We start from the raw sequence: 17,255 nt of genomic DNA, 5'->3' as shown, positions 1-17,255 counted from the left end.
GCCAGTGCTCCAAAGATGCTTCTTCAAGAGGCAACTAGAGTTTCTGGTTTTTCTTTGAAGACCTTTCGCTTCTCATCCAAGAAGCTTCTTCAGCTCTGACTGAAGTGTAATGAAGGGCTGATTTTGCCATACTTTATGAAAACAACACTGCTCCTTCTGAGTAGTAAGGACTTCTCCCGTAATTCAAGATCAGCTTGAAAATAATTATAAATGTGCATGAAGTTTCCTTTTACAATGAAATTCATCATATCTGAAGGAGCAGAAAAGAGGAATATGTGCCATTTAAGATAGGGATTATGTAAACAAAAAGTACCTATATTAAGAAAAAAATAGATAATGTAATATCACAAGAACTGTGTCAACATTGTATTCTAGACTAAGCACTTGGAGGGTATAACCTGAAGATTGTTTTCCTCCTATAAATAAAGTTATTGATGAGTTCCATGTGAGAGGTGACACTTTATTTTTCTTTCACTTTGGGGTAATAAGTAGATTTTAGCTATAAATATTTTGTTGTTTTCAAGAAGGAGGCAATGAATTGAAGAGATAAAGGAAGGTTTTCTACTTTGCTGAATAAACAATAGGCTAGGAAAAGCTCAAATGGAAATTGTTTTGTCAATAGTTTCGGAGATAATTGAATCAATAGCAACCACTTCTGGCTTCAATTCCATCTTTGAATTAAAAGTGATAATTGTTTCGATGCATCTTGTGCTTCTTATAGTTATTATGTCAAAGACAAACAAAATTACATGAACGGGAAAATATGTTTGTTATTCTGCTGTAATCTGTAGATATCAACTATAAAAATTAACTGTAGGGTGTAAGAATGTGAGAATTTCTAGCAACATATCTATGCAATGGGTAATAATCCAGGTATAAATTTCAGAATAGTTACCTTATAATTTCCTAAGGGAAGTGTTAAAACACTATCTTCACAACAGTAAGGGTGAATTAAGGGAACAACATATTTGCTAATATAGGAGCATTGCACATTGCTATACATCTGTTTTTTTGTTGTTATAAGTTTTGTTTGAAAGTTTGTTGTTTACATTAAGGTGTTGGAGTAGAATGAAACTTAGTTTCTAGTTCCTTCTTAGGCAGGGGAACTAGCTAAGTGACTTTGGATCCAGAGGTGAGTTTTTGCCGGCATTACTGCTGGTTCAGTGTGCTTGGCCTTATGCTGTGTTTTATATCATACAAGGCAGGTGCAGACTTTGCAAACTTTTAAGGGAATCCAATCTACCAGAAACACACATTGTTAGTGAAACAGCTGCTTCTGTGTGGTTAGTATTGTTTAACTTCATTAAAGTAAAAGTCACTACAGAATTCTTCCTTCCTTCTCCCCTCTGATTTGTGAAGATGGCGAGTACATGTAAAAATTTGATACACAAGGCTCAGAGTGATATTTCAAGAACATGCACATAAGCAAGAACCTTTGGTTTCCATAGCAGATCAACTACAACAGTAACAGCAACAAATAGTCTATTAAGTGATTCAGGTAGAAATGAATGACATGCAGGAATTAATTAAACGGAAGAGTGGGATTTGCTGGTTTTCCACAGAGTTTGGGAAATTATGGGGAAGAGCACTTCCTAAGTCCCTCCCAATGACAAATTTAAGGCAAGTAACTTGGACCACACTCATAATTATCTAGGAAACAGGAAGATATGCATAATGAAAAAGAACAACATCAACTAATTATGTATAAAATATTATACATATACAAAAATGCTTTCAAGGTTTGGGAAAGTCATAAAAAAACCAGAATTCATATACTTCCATAGTTATTATAGTTCATATTAATTCCAATCTTCTGAATTAGTACAAGAAGTCTTCAATGAGTTACAATTTTCTGAATCTCTTGGTTGTCATTTAATGGGTGGCTGACTATAACAATCTAGATATGGTAGCCCTACGCATGGCAGAAAGGATTCACCATCTTCTAGGAAAACTGCTATTTTGCATGATATGGAGACTAGATAACAATGAACTATGAATTTCAGTTCTTCATTTTCCCACTCCTGCAGAAGGCATGTGGATGTGAATCTCAACAAAATTGTTCTTGAATAACATTACTTCGTTTCATCAGAGACCATGTTAATGTCAAAAACTTTACTTTACTGTCAAAGTTATTTTTCTCATAATTCCCAAAATCCTAGGAAAATGTCAAGTAAATCCAACAGAATTAGAAATATCCTTGACTGAAAGGCCAAAGCATTCTCCCTCAAGAAGTTATTAAAAGAACAATTTAGAGTCAGTTTGCTCAATATCAGTAGAAAATTGATAGCTTGTACTGTTTACTTCTGAATAGAACCAACTTCTCCCATCAAAAACATTTCAAAGTAGAAGCTGATGACAACTTATCTAACTATTGTGAAGGCAAAGGTAGAAAGGAAATATACTAGACAACTCAACACCATATAGAGTTTTATTTAAAATATTCTTGATGGTTCAGTGTAGTGTTAGTATGTGAAATATTGTGGTAGCCATAAGGAGGAGGAGAGGAGATGTGTTAATATTCCAATTAGGCTTAACAATCAAATCATGGTTATGCAGTTGTAATTTTGATGTGAAAATAAATGTTTGCCATGCCTCAATTGATTTCTGCAGAAATTTGCTATAGCAGCATGGATTACTCTGACTTGCTTGTGTTTTTTTATTTCCTTGGCTGATGTTAAAATAATTTCCAGGCTATGTATTCATACACAAAAGATTGTGCTCTGCTTCTGTTTAAGATGTGTGGGAAGGGGGACGACAAAAAGCAGAAGAGGAGCTCCTGCAACTCCTGGCATTCTACCTGCTACTGCAGTGACCCAGTAAGTTTAGTACTGAGTTCAGACTAAATTATTCACCACTACTTCCAAATGGGAAGCAGTTCTTGGCAGTTCTTAAACAGGCATCTGCATGCTACTTTGAAAGAAAACACACATTTAAGCAGCATTTGGGGGGATTAAGCAAAATTGTAGATGAACAGGAGTGTGGAATAGATTTATGGTAAAACCTGCACAATTAATTAGGACTGGAAAAGCAAAATCAATCAATCAATCAACCAACCAACCAATCAATTATTTTGTTTATTTGTTTTTATATGCCTTTAAATATAGTTTGCCACCCCTGGAATTTCAAGCAATGTAAAAACATAAATAATAATTAAGAGACTCTACTAACAAGCAGCAACTGGATCATATGTCAGTTAAGAAAAAGCAACTAAGAGAAAGCAACACAAACCAAACAGCAAATAAACAAATGAGAAAATATAATAAATCTATGTATCCACACAAAAACTATAGAACTTCCTTCAATGAAGAGAAGAATGAAAAGAAATGGAATATCAGTTCAGGAGGATCTGATTCCAAGATATGTTGCAGAATGCATGGGGTTTATATGACCTCTTATGCTATTTCCTTATAATTAAAGGTAAAAGTTCCCCTCACACATATGTGCTAGTTGTTTCTGAATCTAGGGGCAGTGCTCATCTCCATTTCAAGAGCCAGCACTGTTCAAAGATGTCTCCATGGTCATGTGGCCGGAAAGACTAAATGCCAAAGGCACACAGAACAGTGTTACCTTCCTACCAAAGGTGGTCCCTATTTTTCTACTTGCATTTTTAATGTGCTTTCTAATTGCTAGGTTGGCAGAAACTGGGACGAGTAACGGGAGCTAACCCCGTTACGCAGCACTAAGGATTTGAACCACCTAACTGCCAATCTTTTGATCGACAAGCTCAGTGTCTTAGCCACTGAGCCACCGCCTCCCTTTTCCTTATCATTAGGTTAACACAAAACACAAAGCCTTATGAGAAGCATTTTCCCCCATATATAGAAGATGCATCTGCTTTATTAAACAATTGCAGAACTTGATATATACGCACTCCTGCATATTTTTAGAGCCAAACACATTTTTAAACCAAATCTGAAGCACTACACTACACAGCTCTACAATGATCTGAAGAATGAATTTGATTCCTAAAAGAAAAGTGAAGTGAATCAGAACTCTCATATGAAATGCTGAGATTAGAACCATCCATTTAATTGTCACTCACATACCATTCATAAGCAGGGATGTCTAAAGAGTCAGTTTAGTGTCATTTAGATAATGAGATGGGTGGTGTCTAAACTTCATAAATAAATCAATAGGTTTCAATGAGGAAATGCTATTTATAAACATTAGTATTTAATCACTAATAAGTACATGACTGATACCATCCATGCTGAGAAGCTATAGGTTTTCCAGTGTATCTGTGACAGTGGTGGGTTTCAATTTATTTTACTACCAATTCACTCACACAAACATGCGCTTCTTGCACATGTGCAGAAGCTTCTGCACATGCACAGAAGCACTGGGCCAGTGTGGGTTCCAACCGGTTCAGCCTGGTTCAGCTGAACCAGTAGTGTTATGGTGGCATGGGTTGCTGGAACGTAGAGGCAAATTTTAGAGTTGTTTTGGATTTTTGTTAGATTTTTACAACTCATTTTAACAGAGAAATATAGAGATAATTTTTATTAGATAGATAGATAGATAGATAGATAGATAGATAGATAGATAGATAGATAGATAGATAATAGATAGATAGATAGATAGATAGATAGATAGATAGATAGATAGATAGATAGATAGATAGATAGATAGATACTTCAATGATCCACAACTGGTTTGGCTACTTGATAATTTGGGTTCTTCTTTGCTTGGCTTTGATGAAATTGCCTAGTTTGGGTAACAAAACATCTGCAAGAAAACAACCAAGCTCAGAGACTCCTCATTTCAACCTTGAACTGCAAATACTATCCTTTATTCTTACAAATTAAACTGGCATGTAATTTAATGGGATGAAAATTAATTTTTGCAATTTTTTTTCAGTGAGTGGTTCTAAAAATATGAGCTTTTATATCAAGAATTTAAATCTGCAGTTATTTTCACAATTCTACAACATTAAGCTTGGTAATTCCACATCTGATCATATGCCCCATAAAAGTCTCTTGTAATCCAAATACCATTAACTTTATCTTCTCAAAATTACCTTGTTGTTACAAAAATTAAAGTTTTTTCTTCATGAATCTTATCTAGCTAAGCAAAAAATAATCCATACAATCATAAACTAGCATTAGAAAAGCTATTATCTGACTTTCAAAAATGTTTAAGTGAGTTTCATCAAGTCTTGTTTTGATTTGTTCTTCGACATCATCCACTGACTTGCTTCTTGGTCTCTGATATAACCTTCCCATTTCTCATGTGTATACACTCTGCTTGCTGTCTCTGTGATCTGTTTCACACACATCTCTATTAATTGGACATGACAGGGCCACTGTGGTACTTGCACTGGTTCGTCAATGAACCAATTTCTGCTGTAGTCAGTTTGCACATCAAAGGTGGCTCATCTACACCTTCAGACAAGTCAATCAGCTCCAGCAGAGTGGATGTTCTGGCATTGATTAAAGGCATTTTTTTCTTGCATGTACAGAAAAATCTCTCAGATAATCATTGTCTGAACCCCTCAAGTCAATAAACTTTTGAAGACCAGCTCTCCTCTCTTGAATATCATCTAAATACATGAGTGTCTGGATTATCATTTCAATGAAAGTGTACCATGCGGAGTGCTGAATAGTTGACAAAACAGCATCTCCTTCTTTTGCAGTCTGGAACAACATATCATATAGGCCTTCAATCCAGGAATATTTTACTTTCATGTTGAACTAGCAAGGGTAATAGACATCAATGATGTATTCTAATATCATTCTTAAGTTTGGGAGAGTTTTACCTTTAAATCATGTTTTGAAACCCATATTCAACGAAGCCTATTAGCGGTTGTCAACCAGCATGTATGGCTTATAGACCCAATTTCCAGAAGAGCCACATCTGTCCTTTCCTTGTTGCCTGTGAGATCCTATATTCTATACCCTTGATCAGTAGAGAGATCCTTTACAATACAGTTGCTTAGTAAAACAAGAGGCTCACCAAACTCTTGTGAATGAAGGATCAATGCCAAATTTTGTTGCAGTGTCCAGCATTTTGCCAATTTTATCTGCCTGTTTATTGTTAGACAAGGTCTCCCCATTCACATTTGTGATTAAGTGTCATAGGGGTAACTCATTTGCGTGCAGTGCACACACCAACCAGATCAACTTCTGGTTACGCTTGACCTCTAGCCAGTGCATGGCACCCCTTTCACAGCCAGTATTACCATTTGCAAAATCTCCTCCAATGGCCTTCAGACATTTCTCAATGCCCTTCAGACATTTGTCAATGCCTTTCTTCTTCATGAAATACACCAGATTATCTGCAATCACTTGAGCAGGTTTTCTGTTTTTGAGCCTTTCTCTGGAGTGAAATGATAAAGATACAGTATCTTCCACCCAGGTCACTGCACACAGAATAATGTTCTTCTTTGATGGTACTGGGGAATTGCTGGTCTGAGTTGTTTGCATTTAGTTGCATTGATATGGCCATTGAAGGAGATCCATTCTATTTCACTCTTCTTACACTCATCAAATTTTTGATCTAGGGACTTTGTATTTTTTTCCTTGGCTCTCTTGACTTTATTGTTGTCAACTACAAGTCTCTTGTCTTTTTTGATGATCAAGCCAGCATCTATGAACACAGCTGTGGTTTTGGCAACAGCGGCACATAGACCAACACCGTATCTTATCCCTGCATAGAGACATTTGTTATTTCTAATCTACTGTACTCTTGTCTTTTTTTTTTTTTTGAAGTAGAAGGCATGTGTGTTTGGTCTAAGGCCCTTTCATAACTTCCATCACATTCCTCTTCTTCTTTATCATCAGTCATAAGAGATCATTGCTTCAATTGTCAATATCAAAATGTCTGGAATACTTCACTACTTATAGTTAGTGAGCCTTTGTCACTCATCGTCTTGCTGCTTTTGTCTTTTGACTAGTGATTTCTGCTTGGGTTCATCTGGCAAAACAATCAAAGCAAATAGTTGAAGAAGAAAAAGATGCACTGGCTGATTATTTAAAAGAAAGTCAAGAATATCTATTAATCGAAGTAAAGAACAAAAATCTATTGAAGGTCCAACAGACGAAACAAGAATACAGAAAAGATGTGATAAAATCAAGAATGGAGAGTTGGCAGAACAAATCATTGCATGGCCAATTTCTGGAAAAAATAAAAGATAAAGTGGACAGTGAAAAAACTTGGTTATGGTTAACAACAGGTACATTAAAGAAAGAAACAGAGTCACTAATCCTGGCTGCGCAAGAACAAGCTATCCATACAAATGCCATTAAGGCCAAAATCGAAAAATCCTCTGATGATGCCAAAGAAGCTGATAAAACTGTTGATCACATACTCAGCTGCTGTAAAAAAAATCATGCAGACTGATTATAAATTGTGGCACAATTCAGTAGCACAAATGATCCATTGGAATTTGTGCAAAAAATATAATATTAAAAGAACAACAAATTGGTGGGAACATAAGCCTGAAAAAGTCACCGAAAATCAGATGGTCAAGATCTTGTGGAATTTTCGCATACAAACGGACAAAATACTGGCGCATAATACACCAGACATCATGGTTGAGAAAAATAAGGTTACAATCATAGACATCGCAATACCAGGTGATAGCAGGGTCGACGAGAAGGAATATGAAAAAAATCACGAAATACCAGGAGTTAAAAATAGAAATTCAACGATTATGGCACAAACCAGCAGTGGTAATTCCAGTGGTAATTGGCACACTGGGTGCTATTCGGGGAAAAGGGCGGCATATAAATGCAATAAATTCAAATTCAAAATTCAATATGCTTCCCAGTTGGGTACTCCTAAGCCTCCCAGTTCTTTACGTTTTTGCAATATTTGGGCTTTAATTCGTGCTTTCTTGCCTTGCCAGATAAATCGAGCCACTATTGTCTCCAAAGATTTTTTAAAAAAATTGTCCAATTTAGTTGGTGCCGTTTGAAACAGAAACAAAAATTTTGGTAATACATATGTCTTGACTGTCGCAATCCTGCCCATCAAAGACAGTTGTTTACCACTCCAATTAGTCATATCTTTAGATACCTGCTGTAGCAATTTCATATAGTTATCTACCTTGATAGAGGAACATCTCTCCGTGAGCCAAATTCCCAAGTATTGTATTTTATGGGCCATGTTAATCCCTAACAGGCTTTGTACTTCCCTTTTCTGGTTCAGAGTCATATTCTTAATTAACAGTTTTGTCTTCTCTTTGTTTATACGTAGCCCCGCTATTCTACCGTACTCCTCTATTTTACGTAAAAGTTGTATCCCAGAAGCCATAGGATCCTCCAGGATAAAAACAAGATCATCGGCAAAAGCCTGGACCTTAAATTCCTGAGCTTTAGCTCGTAACCCTTTAATTTGTGTGTCACTCCTCACTATTCTATTCTAAGAAGGGGTTCTAATGTGAGGATAAACAGTAGGGGGGATAACGGGCATCCTTGTCTTGTGCCTTTACCAATCTCAATATCACCCGCCTCTTCTCCATTTACCAATAATGTCGCGGTTTGTCGTACATAAATTGCCCGAATTGCATTTAAGAAGTTTTCTCCAAACTTCATATTTTCTAATTGTGACAACATTTACTTCCAATTTACCCGATCAAAAGCCTTTTGTGCATCAAGAAACATAAAGGCCACTTGTTTATCCGGCCGGGCTTCATAATATTCTAAGGCATCCAAAATAATTCTAACATTATCTTTCAAATGCCTTGACGGCAGGAAGCCATTCTGATCATGGTGTATAAATTTATTAAGGAAGAATTTAAGTCTATCTGCCAGTATAGCTGCAAAGATTTTATAATCCATATTCGAAAGTGAAATGGGCCTATAGTTTTTAATTTGGGTATGGTCAGCTCCAGCTTTAGGCAAAAGGGTTATATAGGCCTCAGCCCACGATTTCAGTGCGATAGAATCCGTCAAGACAGCATTAAATATTACTATCATCTCTTGTCCTAAGATTTCCAAAAAAGTTTTATAGATTTCAACTGGCAAACCATCCATGCCAGGAGTTTTGTTGTTTTCCATTTTTTTGACTGCCTTTTCTAATTCATCTATTGTTATCTTTTGGTTCAGTACCCCTTTCGCTTCATTTGAGATCTTGGGTAGATTTGCATTATCTAAAAATTCCTTAATTTGGTCCTCAGAAATTTCTTCCCTACTATATAGTTGCTGAAAAAAACCTTGGATAATTTCCTGTTCCTCCCCCTTGGTTTCTATTAATTCCCCTTTACTATTCTGCAGTTGAGCTATACGTCTGCTCTCTCTTTCTTTCCGAAGTCTATAAGAGAGCCAACGACCCGGTTTGTTAGCATGCTCAAAAAAGTTTTGCTTAATCCCCTTAAGTTTCCGAGCAACATCCTCCTGGTCTAGAAGAGAGATCCCGTGCTTAATTCTAGCCATTTCTTCTTTTTTCCTATCATCTAATGGGTCCTGTTGCAAGGCTTTTTCTACCACCTCCAATTTAGCTACCCATTTTGCCCTCTCTTCTAATTTTTTTCCTCTGTGTGCCTGTTGTATATTTAATAGCTAGGCCTCTCATATAAGCCTTGGCCGTATCCCAAAGTATTTGTGGAGTTACTCCCTTCCTATTTTCTTCAAAAAAAACCCATCATTTCCCTTTTAAACATTTGCTGAAATTCTTGTTCTTTCACTATCTCTGTATTCATCATCCACCTTCTCTTCCTCCCCTGCCTTACTCCTTTCCACACCAATAAGAGTGGATTATGATCGGCCCAGGTATTAACCTCAATTGCTGCTTCCTTAATCAAGTCCCCAATTTCTGGTGTCAACCAGGCCATGTCGATCCTAGAACAGGATTGATGTCTATGTGAAAAGAAAGTAAATTGTTGTTTCTGTGGGTGGAGTTCACGCCATACATCCTTTAATTCATATTCCTCTCTCATGTCTTCAAAAGTTTTGGGGAGGGGGACTTCCTGGGAGGAGCCTACTGGTGAAGGCAGCAAAAAATCAGCTGCCTCCGAATTCCTGGCTACGTACCTGTTTAGAGGATCTTCCATCTGACGTCTTATCAGGTTTTCTTATCCTTCAGGCAAGAGGGAAAGAAGAAACTGTTTTGCTGGCAAATGCTCTTCGATTTTTGCAGCTTTTGTGCTTGCAAGGAAAGGGGGGCTAGCCCAAGGCAGAACGGCTGTCCGTGCTGGGAACTTCAAACTGCCTTGTGCAGGACAAAGTAGGTCTCTCCCACTCTGCTCTAAGTTTTGTTTGATTTAATCTTATCACGAGCTGAATCCGTTTACTGCGAGGACAATAATTGCTTATCAACATTTTAGCTTCTTCTCTTTTTCTCCTCCGAAAAATTATTTACTCAGAGGCTTTTAAAATGGCGCCGAGCAGGCTGGTTTCTCCGGTAATAACGAACACTTTTTGCTAATTCTCACAAGACTTCAAAAGAATTCAAAACAAAAGAGATAGCTTATCATATGTTTTGGTTTCACAATAGAAGAATTTTACTCCTTCATTAACTTTGCTTATTTGGAAGTTAAATGGTGACGAATCTGTTGAACGGTCTTGTTACAATGTTTACTCACTGAAACTTTTGCCAAGCCTTAAACTTCAAAATAAAAGCCTCTTTACTTAAAGCTGCATATTTAGGCGATAGAGTTTTATTAACTGCAGGCAGACAAATTTTGAAATGGCCTCAAAACCAAATATTAACTTGAAGTCGTCACCCTCCACTTCCAGGGGCACATCCTCAGTGCCTGGCACAAAGCTGCAGCCTCCGCTTCCTACGCCCCCTGCTGGGGATGTGTTAACGAAAGAATTTTTTCTGAGTAATTTAAGCGAGGCTCTTAATGCACAGACAATTAAAATGGAAGATAAATTTAGAGATAATAGAGAGGAGGGAAAAGAGGAAATAAAAGAAATGAAAGAAGAAATTAAAAGTGAAATTAAAAGTGAAATAAAAGGACTTAAACAGGAGTTGTATGAGAAATTTGAGGCTAAGGTTGATAAAATTAGAGATGACATGCTGAGTCTTGTAACTGTATTAACAGAACATATTTCTGGAGTGGAAGATACTCTAGAGGTTCTTAATGATGCCAATGCTAACTTGACATTGAAAACAGAGGTGGTGGAACAAAAAGTGGAAAATGCTGAAAAAGAAATTATTATGATACAGTACCGACAAATGGAGTTCGCATTAAGAGTAAGGGGGCTGCGTGAGGAGAAACAGGAGAACCTGAAACAGATCCTATCGGAAGCTTTTGACCGCCTGATGGGAAGACCAGGGACCAACCAAGGCTGGCAAATTGACAAAGCTTACCGCGTTAACTCCTGGCTGGCAAAGCAGAAGCAGCTTCCTCGAGACATCGTTATATATTTTACTACAAGAGAGTTCAGAAATATGGTACTGCAAGCGTCTTATAACACTAAGCTTCAAATTGGCGGTGAAGACCTGGCTGTTTTGAAAGAGATACCACCTCAAATGTTAAGAGCCAGAAGAGACTACGCTTTTTTGGTCGAAGAACTCAGAAATCGTCAGATACAGTATAGATGGGATGCACCATTCGGCATCATATTTACATTTGATAAGCAAAGGTACCGCCTCAACTCTGTATGGAAAGCCCGAGATTTTTATTATAATATATTGAAGGCCGGACACCCTGCACCATCTGGACCTAGAGAAAGACCACAAGAAGGACAGGATAGACAGCAAACTATACAACCACCAGACAAGATGGAGCATCTCTCTTCTCTAGAAGTGCAAGGTGCTATGGAACCAAGACCTAGCCGCATGACTACTAGACGTATGGAGAAACAAGCTAAGAAGCAACAGCATCAACAATCATCGGCCATCGATCAAGGAACTACAACAACAAATCTGGAAGCAGTGGGAGGAGCTAGACCTAAGGTTAAACAGGCCGTGCAGGAAGCTCTAAAAATGCTTCAACCAACCAAAGATGACAACTAAGATTTTAACATGGAATGTCAACGGACTGAACTCTCCACAGAAGAGGAAGAAAATATTTCATTATCTTAAACAGTTTAAGAACGATGTAATTTGTTTGCAAGAAACTCATATCAAGTCAACTGATCAAAAATATTTGATCAACTCAAAACTTGGTCAACATTTTGCAGCTTCTGCTATGGAAAAGAAGAATGGTATAGTTGTATACTTAAGAAAAGATATGAAAGCTGAATTAATAGAAGCAGATCCCTTCGGAAGATATATTGCTTTAGACTTAATCTTAGAAGGGAAAAAGACATTACTTTTGGGAATTTATGCTCCCAATCAACAGCAAGATAGATTCTATAGAAATCTTCATGCTAAATTAGTACAGTGGGACTATAGTTCCTGTATACTATTGGGTGACTGGAATGGAGTGATAGACACTAAGAGAGATAAGAAGATTTCCCGCCTAAATACCAAGATGCGAGCAAAGTTACCCAAATCTTTCTTTGACATTATGGATGATTTCGAATTGAGAGATATCTGGCGAGAAAGAAATGCAGAGGAATATGACTTCACTTTCTTCTCGGACAGGCATCAATCCCTTTCAAGGATTGATTTTATTTTAACCACTAATGATTTGCTTTCTAGGGTCAAGAAAACAAAGATTGCAGCTAGAGTCCTTTCGGACCATAACCCAGTTTGGATGGAGTTGGGAAGGGTAGTGCAGGCAAGAAGGTTTTGGAAACTGAATGAAAATTTATTTAGATATGAAAACTATATTAATGATTGTAAAAAATTACTATCTGAATATTTTGTTTTGAATATGAATAAGGGTACATCTATGGAATTTGTATGGGATGCAAGCAAAGCGTATATGAGAGGAGTTTTGATGAATATAAATAAAACACATAGAAATAAGCAAGGGTTAAAACGAACAGAACTGGAAGAGGAAATTAAGAGAAAAGAGCTGGAGTTAACAAGGAAACCAGACGATACAAAGGTTAAGGAAGCTATTAACATATTAAAATCTCAATTCGACATGTTGATCTCTGACCAGGTAGCTACTAATTTATTATATGCAAAACACAATACTTTTTGTAATGCAAACAAACCTGGCAGATGGTTAGCTTATCAGATTAGGAAAAAAAGGAAAACTCGAAATATATCTAAACTGATTTACAGAGGGAAGGAGGTGTTCCAACAGGAAGAGATTCAAAAGGCTTTCTGGGAATTTTTTACAGAACTGTATAAAGGGGATAAAATTAATGGTTTAGACATAGACAAATATTTAGACAAGGAGAAAATACCTTCAGTTAGAGAAGAACACAGGCAAAAATTGAATCAACCAATAACCTCGGGGGAAATCCTGCAGGTAATTAAGCAATTAAAGCCAGGGAAAGCACCAGGTACAGATGGCTTGACAGCGGTTTACTACAAAAACTTACAGTTAGAAATGGTAGAACCTCTTAGAGAATTATTTAATATGATTCAAACGGAAGGTAAAGTCCCTCCATCTTGGAAGACAGCGTTTATATCTTTGATACCCAAAGAAGATCAAGATACTACTCAACCCAAAAATTATAGACCCATTTCATTACTGAATGTAGATTATAAAATTTTTACTAAAATATTAGCAAATAGGTTAATGTTGGTCATTCAACAATTGATACATACGGACCAAACAGGTTTTATACAAGGGAGACAGATGAAAAGTAATGTTAGATTAATTATTAATGCATTAGAATATTTGGGAAAGAACAACCAGATCCCTGCTGCGTTTATATTTTTGGATGCTGAGAAGGCCTTTGATCGAGTTAATTGGCAATTTCTGTTGAAGATACTGCAAAAAATGCAGATAGGAGATAATTTTTTACAGTCAATTAAAGCAATATACCAACAGCAAACAGCACAAATCATAGTCAATGGAAGTCTGACAGACTCTTTTCAAATTGGAAAAGGTACAAGACAGGGCTGTCCTTTGTCCCCATTATTGTTTATTATAACTTTGGAAGTATTGTTGAATAAAATACGGGGCTTGGATGGTTTAAAAGGGATCAAGATTAGGCAGCAAGAATATAGAGTCCGCGCTTTTGCGGATGATTTGGTCATAATATTGGAACAACCGCAGGAATCCAGTATGGTTTTAATGAATATGATTAATCAATATGGTCAAGTGTCGGGCTTTAAAATAAACTTAGGAAAAACGAAAATATTAGCTATAAATATGAATATTAAACAAAAGGAAGAATTAGGAGTGATGCTAGGATGTGAGGTAGTTAAAAAAGTCAAATATCTTGGAGTTAACATTTTAACTTCAAATGGGAAATTATATAAGCATAATTATGAACCACTTTGGTATAGCATACAGACAGAGATGAAAAAATGGGAGAAATTGCACTTATCTTTGCTGGGTAGGATAGCGGCAGTGAAAATGAACATTTTACCAAAATTTTTATTTCTCTTCCAAATGTTACCTATACTTAAAAAAGATGCGAACCTTTTAGAATGGCAGAAGGGTATCAACAAATTTGTGTGGGCAGGAAAGAAGCCGAGGGTAAAGATGAAAATAATGCAAGATGTACGTGAGAGAGGAGGATTGAAACTACCTAATTTAAAACTATATTATGATGCAGTGGCATTATCTGTAATTAGTGATTGGATTCATTTAACTAATGATAGAATATTGAACATTGAGGGACACGATCTGGTATTTGGTTGGCATGCTTACCTGTTATTCAACAAAAAATTGGATAAGACCTTTAAAAGTCATATTTTAAGAAATGCTTTATTGCGGGTCTGGAAGAAATATCAATATAAATTAAATGACAAGATACCCATGTGGGCAATTCCTAGACACGCAATTGAAAATATGAATACAGCACAAAAACAGGACAGAATTACTTACAGACAGCTTCTTACCTCGGAAAGGGGGGTATTACAATTAAAATGTTTAGAGGTATTAAAAGAGGAGAAGGTAGTTCAAACATGGTTCCAGTATGGGCAATTACAGGCTAGGTGGAAAATAGATCAAAAAATTGGTTTTATTCAAGTTGAGGATAATCTGTTTAAACAAATAAGAGATCAAAGCTTAATGCATATAAAGAGGATATATAATGTATTAATACAGATGGATTCGGAAACAGAATTAGTTAAAGATTGTATGATAAAATGGGCTCAAAATATTGAGGAACCAATAATGTTGGATACATGGGAAAGAATCTGGGTAAGAAATGTGAAATTTACACAAGCTCAAAATCTGAGAGAAAATTTTTACAAGATGTTCTATAGATGGCATTTAGATCCTAAAAAGTTGGCTTCTATGTATCCGAATGTACAGCCTAAATGTTGGAGGTGTGGTTCTCTCGATGCTACATATTATCATATATGGTGGACCTGCCAAAAGGTTAAGGCATTTTGGATAAAAATATGGTGGGTCTTGCAAAATGTTTTTAAAAGAAGGATAAAGTTTAGTCCTCAGTTATTTTTACTAGGTATATGTACTGATTTTACAGTGGTAGAGACCAATTTGACTCTGCACCTGATAACTGCAGCAAGACTGTTGGTGGCGCAATATTGGAAGAAGGAAGACTTGCCTACAATCCAAGAATGGACATTGAAAGTAACAAACTTAGCTGAAATGGCTAAAATATCGGCATATCTCAAAGATCATTCAAATGAGAGATATAAACGAGACTGGAAAAAATGGATTGACTATATACAAAATAAATACGGGACTAAGAAATTCCAGTTAGCCTATGCTTAAGATCAGAAATGATTTAAACTGTTAAAAGTCAGTTCAGTAAGAAGAAGCTAAGGTCAATCTAGAATGTCATTAATTTCTTTATTTCTTTTTTCTCAATAGATTTTAGACTGTGTTAGTTAAAAATCCATACCGTGTACGGGTTCTGGGAAGTCGGGGGGGGGGAAGGAGGAGGGGGGGTGGGGGGGTGGAGGGAGGGAGGGATACACACAACAAAAAAAAATTGTACTTCAATGTCTTAATGATTGACAAATGATGACATATTTGTGTTTGTTTTTTTTAAAGAAAAATAAAAAAGTTGAGAATAAAAAAAAAAAAAGTTTTGGGGAGAACTCTCCTCCTTTCTCTTAATTTCTTTTGGATGTTTCCTGGGTTATAATCCATTGTCCTATCTTAGCAATAGCAGTAGACTTATATACCGCTTCATAGGCCTTTCAGGCCTCTCTAAGCGGTTTACAGAGAGTCAGCATATTGCCCCCAACAATCTGGGTCCTCATTTTACCCACCTCGGAAGGATGGAAGGCTGAGTCAACCCTGAGCCGGTGAGATTTGAACCGCTGACCTGCTGATCTAGCAGTAGCCTGCAGTGCTGCATTTAACCACTGCGCCACCTTGGCTCTATACTATCTGCCACAGCGTTATAATCACCCACCACACATATGTGGTCATAGCCTAACTCTGCAATTTTTAGATGCAACTTTCTAAAGAAAGTATTTTGGTTGTCATTTGGTGCGTATATGACCACCAGCAAAATTTTATATCGACCGAATTTCAATTCAACCATTAAAAGTCTCCTCTCCCCATCAGTATACACCAATTTAGAATCGATATGGTCTTTAACATATAACACAATGCCCCTTTTCTTTTCATCTGCTAAACTTGTATACATTATACCCAGCCGGGGGTAATACAACACATTTTGCTGGTGGTTCACTATATGTACTTCTTGCAGGCATGTCAGATCACAATTCTTTTTCCGTAAAGCATTCAGTATTTTATTTCTCTTTCTTAGTGAATTCAAACCATTTATATTTAAAGAAATTAAGCGGAGTTCATCCGCCATGTTTATTTGTGTAAGGCAGTGGTAATTCCAGTGGTAATTGGTACACTGGGTGCTATTCCAAAAGTACTGGAATTACATTTAAAACAGTTAAACATTGACAAAATCACCATCAGTCAAATGCAAAAAGCCGCACTGCTTGGATCTGCACGCATATTACGAAAATACATTATGATGTCCAGTTGGGGATAAATAGTTTCGGGGGCAAGGTAAGCGATTTAATTGGTTTGCTTACCAGTGGTTCATCCTCTGTATCGCTTCCAGATGAGTATGGTTCCTCCTGCTGTGAAGCTGGGGTTTCCTCCTTAAAGAAGGGAGGGGGTGGAAATTCTACGGTCTCCCTGCTTCTCAGGGCCATCTCCTTTCTGCGCTGGCCAGGTTTCATAGGTTTTCCCCCCATGGGCGATCTAGTTTCTCAGCTAGTGCCTGAAAATGGCATTCTGCAGCTCGGTGCCCCTCTTTTCCACACTTGAAATAGACTAAGGATTTTGGAAAAGGTGTCATTTGTGGTTTAAAAGGTTCTTGTTTCCATTGGGGTGGGGATTTCTT

Source organism: Thamnophis elegans, chromosome 11 (assembly GCF_009769535.1).
Source record: "Thamnophis elegans isolate rThaEle1 chromosome 11, rThaEle1.pri, whole genome shotgun sequence".
Lineage (NCBI taxonomy): Eukaryota > Metazoa > Chordata > Lepidosauria > Squamata > Colubridae > Thamnophis > Thamnophis elegans.
This window is presented reverse-complemented; position numbering follows the sequence as displayed.